Source organism: Littorina saxatilis, linkage group LG16 (genome assembly GCF_037325665.1).
Source record: "Littorina saxatilis isolate snail1 linkage group LG16, US_GU_Lsax_2.0, whole genome shotgun sequence".
NCBI classification, from domain to species: domain Eukaryota; kingdom Metazoa; phylum Mollusca; class Gastropoda; order Littorinimorpha; family Littorinidae; genus Littorina; species Littorina saxatilis.
The window spans coordinates 2,394,829-2,405,542 of record NC_090260.1 but is presented as its reverse complement, the minus strand read 5'-3'; positions in this window follow the sequence as shown (position 1 = coordinate 2,405,542).

The following is a 10,714-nucleotide window of genomic DNA, read 5'->3' as shown; positions in this document are numbered from 1 at the left end:
GACATTCGTGTTCATCTCTCAATGTCTGCCACAGAGAAATGTCTGTTGACATTTTACAGAAATGAGAACACATCACACATCGCAAACAGTGTGAACACTCTGCCACTCATACCAAAGGAAATTCAACCTGAGAATATCACGTTCAGCTAACTATTGTATATATATCCTGACAGAGCACCTGTAACATTCAAACGACTATTGTTTAACTGACCATCATTTGTATAATCTAACATGTGAATAACTTTGCAATTTTTGTAAATTTGATGTTGACTCTTTCCAACATTTTCTGTCGTGTACAGTTTCCTTTGTGTGAGAAAAAGTAATACATTCTACGTTTGAATTTAAAAAATCTGGTTTGTTAAACTTCGATATGCATCTGTGTGAGTGTGTGTTTGTGTGTGTGTGTCTGTCTGTCTGTCTGTCTGTCTGTCAAATATAACGTCATCAAAGAAAAACGTTTCATAAAGATCTGTGCTGTGATTTTGTAAGCATCGCTGAGCACGCACATACACACACACACACACAATCCTCAGGGGAAAAAAATCACATTCAATCGAAAATGAACTGAATGGGGGTGACAAATATCGTGCATAAACTACAAACTGAAATTTGGAGTCTCGCGCGAAACATCGCTTCGTCGGAACTACACTGACAACGGAGCGTCACAAAATGTAACATGGTGACAGGGTCGCAGGCTAATTGCCCTCCGACAACTGCCGCCCATCGGGGAAGACATCTACCCCCCTCCCCCCCCCCCCCCCCCCCCCCATTCTTTTCTGAGCACTCTTCGTGCAAGTTTTTACAACAGTCAATCACCAAGTGTGTGTATCTGAATATATATAGAGAGAGACTGACTAAGATAAAGATAAAAGGAGACGCGGTCAAATCTTGTTGCCTAAGGGGGGGGGGGGGGGGAGGGGGGTGAAAGGACAGGTGAGGGGGGGGGTGATCAATGTGTATGTCACAGTGCCTAATAAGCGTATTGATCACTGTGTCTATATGACTGTGTGCAGTGTGTGTGTGTGGGGGGGGGGGGGAGGGGGGCAGGAGCTACACAAGTTACCCTTACTGTTCATCACTGTGTCGTATGAATGATGTGTTGTGTTGTGTGATGTGTTCAGAGGGGGTGGGGGGGGGGGTGTGGCTGAAGAAGATAAAGTACACACGTTACCCCCACTGTTCATCACTGTGTCGTATGATTGATGTGTTGTGTTGTGTAATGTGTGTAGAGTGGGGGGAGAACAGGTTCACAAGTTACCCCCACTGTTCATCACGGTGTCGTATGATTGATGTGTTGTGTTGTGTGATGTTTGCAGAATGGGGGTGGGGGGGGGGAAGAAGAGGATGTACACGAGTTATCCCCACTTTTCATTATTGTGTCGTTTGATTGTTATGTTGTGATGTGTGCAAAGTGGGAGGGAGCAAGAAGAGGAGGTACACATGTTACCCCTGTTGTTTATCAATGTGTCGTATGATTGTTGTGTTGTGTTGATTAATGTGTGTAGAGTAGGGGGGGGGGGGGAAGTGGAGGTACACTAGTTATCCCTGCTTTCCCCGCCATCACCAACCTGTGCCTGCGGTCAAGAAGACCAAACAGCGGAACACATCTTACAGCGATGTCCCTTACTAGATGAGGAACGAAAAGAAGTGTGGCCGTCACCAATTCCCTTGCAGACCAAACTATACGGCAGTCGACAGGAGTTGGAGAAAACGACAACATTTATCACCAGTGCTGGATTGATCGTGTAACCTCTGCGAACGCCAAGAAGAAGAAGAAGATCCCTGCTTTGTATCACTGTGTCGTATGATAAATGAGTTGTGTTGTGTGATGTGTGCAGAGTGGGGGGGGGGGGGGGGGGAGAGAAGGAAGAGGACCAGTTACCCCCGACTGTTCGTCACTGTGTCGCATGTTTGGTGTGTTGTGTTGCATAAAGAGTGCATAGTTGAGGGGGGTGGGGGGGGGGGGTACACAAGTTACCCCTGCTGTTAATCACTGTGTCGTATGATGGATTTGTTGTGTTGTGTTGCATAAAGAGTGCATAGTTGAGGGGGGGGGGGGGTACACAAGTTACCCCTGCTGTTAATCACTGTGTCGTATGATGGATTTGTTGTGTTGTGTTGCATAAAGAGTGCATAGTTGAGGGGGGGGGGGGGGTACACAAGTTACCCCTGCTGTTAATCACTGTGTCGTATGATGGATTTGTTGTGTTGTGTTGCATAAAGAGTGCATAGTTGAGGGGGGGGGGGGGTACACAAGTTACCCCTGCTGTTAATCACTGTGTCGTATGATGGATTTGTTGTGCTGTGTTGTATTAAGAGTGCATAGTTGAGGGGGGGGGGTACACAAGTTACATCAGCTGTTAATCACTGTGTCGTATGATGGATTTGTTGTGTTGTGTTGCATAAAGAGTGCATAGTTGGGGGGGGGGAAGGTACACAAGTTACCCCTGCTGTTAATCACTGTGTCGTATGATGGATTTGTTGTGCTGTGTTGTATTAAGAGTGCATAGTTGAGGGGGGGGGGTACACAAGTTACATCAGCTGTTAATCACTGTGTCGTATGATGGATTTGTTGTGTTGTGTTGCATAAAGAGTGCATAGTTGGGGGGGGGAAGGTACACAAGTTACCCCTGCTGTTAATCACTGTGTCGTATGATGGATTTGTTGTGTTGTGTTGCATAAAGAGTGCACAGTTGGGGGGGGGGGGGGTACACAAGTTACCCCTGCTGTTAATCACTGTGTCGTATGATGGATTTGTTGTGTTGTGTTGCATAAAGAGTGCATAGTTGAGGGGGGGGGGGGTACACAAGTTACCCCTGCTGTTAATCACTGTGCCGTATGATGGATGTGTTGTGTTGTGTTGCATAAAGAGTGCATAGTTGAGGGGGGGGGGGGTACACAAGTTACCCCCGCTGTTAATCACTGTGTCGTATGATGGATTTGTTGTGTTGTGTAATGTGTGCAGTGTGGGGGGGAGGTGGAAAAAAGTTTCCCCCGCTGTTCATCACTTTGTTGGATGATGGATGTGTTGTGTTGGGTGTTGTGTGCAGAGTGGGGAAGGGGGGGGGGGAGAAGTGGAAGAGAAACACAAGTTATCTCCACTGTTCACCATTGTGTTGTATGATTGATCTGTTGTGTATTGTGTTGTGTGCAGAGTGTGTGTGTGTGTGTGTGTGTGTGGGGGGGGGAACAAGAGAAGGTACACACGCTACCGCAACTGTTCATTACTGTGTTGTATAATTGATGTGTGGTGTTGTGTGATGTGTGCAGAGTGGGGGGGGGGGGTGGAAGAAGAGGAGGTACACAAGTTATCTCTACAGTTGATTACAGTGTCGTATGATTAATGTGTTGTGTTGTGTGTTGTGTGCAGAGTTGTGGGAGGGGGGGGGGAGGAAGAAGAGAAGGTTCACAAGTTATCCCCGCTGCTCTATACTGTGTTGTATGATCGATGTGTTGCGCTGTGTGATGTGAGCAAAGTTGGGGGGAGGGGAGGAGGAACTTAAGGAGGCACCCACAGTTAATCACTGTACGTGTTGTATGATCGATGTGTCGTGTTGTGTTGTATGCAGAGTTGAGGGGGTGGGAGGGGGAGGGAGGAAGAAGAGAAAGTTAAACAAGCTACCCCAGCTGCTCATCACTGTGTGGTATGATTGATCTGTTGTGTATTGTGATGTGTGCAGAGGGGTGGGGGTGGGGGGGGGGGGGGGAGGGTGGAAGAAGAGCAGGTACACAAGTTACCCCCGCTGTTGATCACTGAGTCGTATGATTGATGTAAAAAGCGGCTTGTAACTTGTGTACACCCTCCTCTCCCCCCCCCCCACCCCCTTTTCTTTTTCAGCACTGCGTTAATGTCCTGCACAACTTAGAGACTTAGTTTGTTGGTTTGTCTGTTTATGTTTGTGTGAGTGTGGGAGTGGGGGGGGGGGGTGGGGCGGAAAGAAAAGAGGATGTCACAAATTACTGTGCAGTATGATTGATGTGTTGTGTTGTGCAATGTGTGCAGAGTTGGGGGGGGGGGGGGATAGGAGCTACACAAGTTACCCCCGCTGTTCATTAATAAGTCGTATGATTGATGTGAACGGCGCAGGAAACTTGTTTACATCCTCCAGTCTCTCCCCCCCCCCCTCCCCCCTTTTCTCTTTCAGCACTGCGTATCGGTCCCGCACATCTTAGATATTTTGTTTGTTCGTTTGTCTGTTTATTTTTGAGTGGGAGTGTGGGGGATGGGGATGGAGGGAGAAGAGGAGGTACTTAAATTATCCCCACAGTTCATCACTGTGTCGTATGATTGATGCGTTGTGGTGTGTTGTGTGCAGAGTGGAGGAGGGGGAGGAAGAAGAGAAGGTTCACAACGTAGGCCTACCCCCGCTGCTCTTTACTGTGTTGTATAATCGATGTGTTGTGTTGTGTGATGTTTTCAGCGTTGGGGGGAGGAGGGGGGGGGGGAAGAGGAGGTTAAACAAGCTACCCCTGCTGCTCATCACTGTGTCGTATGATTGCTCTGGTGTGTTGTGTGTTGTGTGCAGAGTGGGGGGAGGGGGGGAGAAGAGGAGGTTAAACAAGCTACCCCTGCTGCTCATCACTGTGTCGTATGATTGCTCTGGTGTGTTGTGTGTTGTGTGCAGAGTGGAGGGGGGGGGGGGGAGAAAGAAGAGAAGGTACACACTTTACCGCAACTGTTCATTATTGTGACACGTGATTAATGCGTTGTGTGATGTGTGCAGAGTGTGACGTGGGGGGGGGGGGGGGGAATAGGAGGTACACAAGTTACCCCAGCTGTCCATTAATGTGTCGTATGATCAAAGTATGAGGGCCCCAAAGGGGGGGTATCATCACGATCACGGGAAGGGAAATTTTAGCTTTCACGATCACAGTTACCTTGATTTTTGTTTTCACGATCACGAACACCAATGGCAAATCACGGTCACGGTAAAAGTTGCATGTACAGAAAGCACGTGTCAAAGTAAACACAACCACACAGTAATTCGCTCCTCTGGATCTATTGTTTATTCAACACAAAGTGAGAACTGTTGCACTTTTTTATTATTATTTTTTGAATTCTCTTTCATACACACATAGAAATACATATCATGATTTGTAATCAGTAACAAGAATGTTGTTTTCATTGTTTTCTCTCTCTCTCTCTCTCTCTCTCTCTCTCTCTCTCTCTCTCTCTCTCTCTCTCTCTCTCTCTCTCTCTCGCTCTCTCTCTCTCTATTTCGTTCTCTCTCTCTCTCTCTCTCTCTCTCTCTCTCTCTCTCTCTCTCTCTCTCTCCACTCATACACATTCAACTCACACACCCTCACTCACACACATGAATATATACTTGCACAATTTGACATTTCCAGAGCAAAATCTTGAAAACCCATTTTCTCCCCAACTATTGGGTGGATTGAAATTAAAGTACATGAATGTGTGATGGGGGTACACCATCGCCTGGTTTCATGTCCTTGAAAAACAAACAGGAATGCTACAGGCCAAAAATGGTTTTACCTGAAAGAAGCGCGCAGTGCCAGTGGCGAAGCCACAAGCCTGAGCCTGCGAAGCAGGCGAGCCAACAAAAACGGTTAAAATCGGTTAAAAAACGGTTAAAATCTGTGCAATCTGGTGCATTCTGGGCATCATTTTCCGGGCTGTAATAGTGTTGTGATCTTGTTAAAAATCCCATTTTAGCCTCCCCCCACCACCATTCAACACACCTCCAAACTGGTGAAAACAACACTACTGTGCGCTGGCTTCATTGAGACCGGCGCCTGGTCGCGTTGCGCGATATTCACACGGATCGTTTTTGCGGATATATTTTAACTTCACCGGAAAAAATTTGACTTTACCGGATTTTGAAAACGGCTTTATCGAATTTCCGTTAATTACCGGAAAAGTAGCATGCCTGACAAAATCCCCAACGAACATGACTTTGATCGTCTTTGACATGAGGATCAAGTGATCCAAACTGGCACGTCTCCCCGCCATTGTTTCTGAATTTAACCCATTGTTGATATTAAAGTTTACAGGCGCTAATATAAATCCAAGCTTAATGCAAAGAAGCGACAATTAGAATCTATGCCAAGCGTGTCCACGTTGCTGGGATGAAAAACACATTTCTAGTTTCGGTTTTGGCTACACGCAGACTCGATCTCGAGCCAGTCGAGGACACACTGAGCGAGTGACAGCCGGACGTGGCAATGTCGACAATGTCAATGATCTCACTCAAACTCAAAGATCTTGAATAAATTTCAAGATCTGTGCCTACATTCAGAACAGTCATAGAGCAACATAGATCAACATACCTTGATATTTCGTCTTCGGAAAGACCGACCCGTAGCCTGACCTTTCCACCAAGGAAGGCATTCTCGCCGCCTGCTTTGGTCTGGCTTGAATCCACAAAATATAACAGAAGTTCGATGACAGTACCGCTGCACGCCATGTTTGATCTTCGAATTCGAATTTGACTGAATGCACTCAAAACTTTTGCACGAAGCCCTTCCATTGGATGAAGTTTGGAAGACTTTTGCAATTTGCCTTCTGATTGGATCTCTTTTTGTCAGTGTGTGATTGGTTCTTTTAAAGGGAAGCAATCGCTGTCAAAATCATATTTCTGAATGTGTTGTTGCTTCCCTTCAATCGGAGTTGGCTCCTTGACGAATAGACAAGAGGATCATAGAGTGATACAGCTGTGAAAAATGTACGTTGAAAATAAAATGCTTTGCAATAATGCCCATCACGATCACGAAAACAAATCACGATCACGATCACGAGACTTGATTTTTTTTCCATCACGGATCACGGGCAAAGTCCCATCACGATCACAGAAATGGAAATTTCGGCAATCACGGTCACAGAAAGGTCAAAAAACGCCAATCACGATCACGGTTTTAAACCCTTTGGGGCCCTCAGTATTGTGGTGTGTGCTGTGTGGAATGTGTGTGTGTGGGGGGGGGGGGGGGGCGGGGACAGGAGGTACACAAGTTACCCTTCCTGTTCATCACTGTGTCGTATGAATGATGTGATGTGTTCATAGGGAGTGGGGGGGGGGGGGGGGTGACGAAGATAAAGTACACACGTTACCCCCACTGTTCATCACTGTTTGGTATGATTAATGTGATATGTTGTGTGTTGTGTGCAGAGTGGGTTGGGGGGGGGGGGGGGGGGGGCGGGAGTAGGTTGACAGGTTACCCACATTGTTCATTACTGTGTCGTTTGATTGTTATGTTGTGTTGTGTGATGTGTGCAAAGTGGGAAGGAGGAAGAAGAGGAGGTACACAAGTTACCCCTGTTGTTTATAAATGTGTCGTATGTTGTGTTGTGTTGATTAATGTGTGTAGAGTAGGGGGGGGGGAGGTACACAAGTTATCCCTGCTTTTTATCACTGTGTCGTATGATTAATGAGTTGTGTTGTGTGATGTGTGCAGAGTGGGGGGGGGGGGGGGGGAAAGAAGGAAGAAGACCAGTTACCCCCCCCCCCCCCCCACTGTTCGTCACTGTGTCGCATGTTTGATGTGTTGTGCTGTAAGAAGTGTGCATACTTTGGGCGGTGGGGGCCTGGATCATTGCAAATATGTGTTCAGATTTGACGCAATGTTTTGGATCATTGCAAATATGTGTTCAGATTTGACGCAATGTTTTGGAAAACGTTGTTAAACTTGTCTTAGGATTGTTCAATTGCCGGGTCAAAAAAAGACCAGGACTTTGCATGTCTACAGGTAAATGATTGATACAGATACTGTCAACGTTTTATTTGCATGTCTACATGTAAATGATTGATACAGAAACTGTCCACGTTTTATTTGCATGTCTACATGTAAATGATTGATACAAATACTGTCCAAGTTTCACTTTCATGTCTACATGTAAATGATTGATACAGATACTGTCCAAGTTTCACTTTCATGTCTACAGGTAAATGATTGATACAGATACTGTCCAAGTTTCACTTTCATGTCTACAGGTAAATGATTGATACAGATACTGTCAACGTTTCACTTTCAGGTCTACAGGTAAATGATTGATACAGATACTGTCCAAGTTTCACTTGCATGTCTACAGGTAAATGATTGATACAGATACTGTCCAAGTTTCACTTGCATGTCTACAGGTAAATGATTGATACAGATACTGTCCAAGTTTCACTTGCATGTCTACAGGTAAATGATTGATACAGATACTGTCCAAGTTTCACTTGCATGTCTACAGGTAAATGATTGATACAGATACTGTCCAAGTTTCACTTGCATGTCTACAGGTAAATGATTGATACAGATACTGTCCAAGTTTCACTTGCATGTCTACAGGTAAATGATTGATACAGATACTGTCCAAGTTTCACTTGCATGTCTACAGGTAAATGATTGATACAGATACTGTCCAAGTTTCACTTGCATGTCTACAGGTAAATGATTGATACAGATACTGTCCAAGTTTCACTTGCATGTCTACAGGTAAATGATTGATACAGATACTGTCCAAGTTTCACTTGCATGTCTACGGGTAAATGATTGATACAGATACTGTCCAAGTTGCATCAGCATGTAGATACGGTCCAAGTTGCATCAGCATGTAGCTACTGTCCAAGTTGCATCAGCATGTAGCTACTGTCCAAGTTGCATCAGCATGTAGCTACTGGCGTAAATTTGGTGGTGACACAAACACATGAGCAAAATATTGAACGCTCACGCTGTTTCGCACTGACTGCCGTTATCGCTTCGTGCCCCTCAAAACATGCTGCGGTCACGCTGTTTGGCACTGACTGCCGTTATCGCTTCGTGCCCCTCAAAACATGCTGCGGTCACGCTTGGCTGGGCATCGCTTTGGCACCAGAATCACCCCTCAAATATCAAGCGTGTTTACAGGCCTAGCAAACCTGTGTCAGTGTTTATACGCACATAACACTTTCGCAGTGTGTGTATCAATCATTTGTCTCAAAACATGCGAAGTCAAGAATGTGTTGGAAACTGTGACGAGTTTAACAACTTTTTTTCCATAACATTGCGTCACATCTAAACAAATCAATGTGGCATCTGTGCTCGAAGTTTCCCTAGTATGTTTGTAAAATATTGTGAAAGTGTCAAAGCAATCCCCAAAGCCATTGCTAGAGTGCAGCGCTCTTTGTCTTCATACCCCTAAACAATGACAAAAACAGTCCCGTTGTGTGTGTTTGTGTGTGTGTGTGTGTGTGTGTGTGTGTGTGTGTGTGTGTGTGTGTGTGTGTGTGTGTGTGTGTGTGTGTGTGTGCCTGTGTATACAAATACGAATACATTTTATTGTCATGAAACGTAGTGTTAGCAGTGTACGACCTCCCACAGTCCAATGGTACGGATGCCGCGAATTGTTCAGTGTTACAGCCGCTGACTGTTTTATGTACGGAAGCCGGTAGTCTTCTTTTTATAAAAGGGATGGTTTATTTATTACATGCATGGTCTCTCTCACGTATGTTAAATAAATATGAATCTGAGATCCGTTCACATCAAAGTCACGTCAGATCACAGAGAATATGACAAATTTGAAATTGTTTGATCGCCGATTCACAAACTCCGGTTTGTTCAGTCCAATCTACTTCGAAGCGAACATGTCGATTATGGCTTCAAACAGGACCTAACAGCAAGGATATATGGCCAAACATTTGAACCACTTGCTCACATCCGGGCGTCCATTTTCCATCACTTCAAACAAAAAAGGATCGAACATGGATTGATACAAGATTAGCTGCAAGCATGCCTCATTGCCTAATCCCGGACCCACTCACTTCCCATCAGACATCAGTGGCGGATATGACATCAAACAATCAACACTAACAAGGAAAACAGTGTTCTATAGTTGAATCACTTACTCGCAACATTTTCAAATGACCTGACTACAAATAACCCATACATGCATACGTGAGCGCATACGGAAGTGTAGACGTCGAAATACCTTTCATCTACAGGCACTCGGACACGAGGTGGGCGGGGCTTTTGTCCTTGGATGTCACGTGGTTAGGGTGATTGAGTACATCCTTCCCTACAGTTTCTGATAGTAGTAGTGTTGAGAGCGCATTAGGCCCCGCCCATTTTGATCCCACCGAGCTCATGACGAGTGCCTGAGCTTTCATCCTGAACTGAAGTGCTCCAATGTTGTTCACTGTAACCAGTCGTGAGCACAGTGAGACATAGTGCATAATTCAACCAGCAAAAGGAACACACATAGTAAACACTTGGTATTAAAAGAAATCTTTCTTCCCGTTTCATGAGAAAGAAGGCAATGTATCAAGACATGAGGGCATACGCAATGTGAAAGTGTCAAACTACTTCTTATCTTAAACAACTACTGCACATGCGTATGACTGTGTTTGACTTAATTGCGTAACACATGTCTAAAATACTTTTTTATGGGTTATTTAAAAATATTTCCTTTCTATTTTTTTTCCTTTTGGGAAGACGCCTTTTAATCGATAACAATGACATTATATAACACACTTAGTATCTGTATGTTTAACTGTACATTAATCTGTGGCACAGCACATTTAACATTTACTTTTTGCGCGAATTCTTACAATACATAAATGGACAAGAATGTATTTAATCAATGCTGTTGTGTCTGCGGTGTCAAAATTTGCGACATCAACATAATCATGAATCCACACGTACACACACACACATATGCATATGCACATATTTATATACTTAAACATGAAATCACATAATGCTTACGTCAACTCACATATATAGAATTAACTTTAGT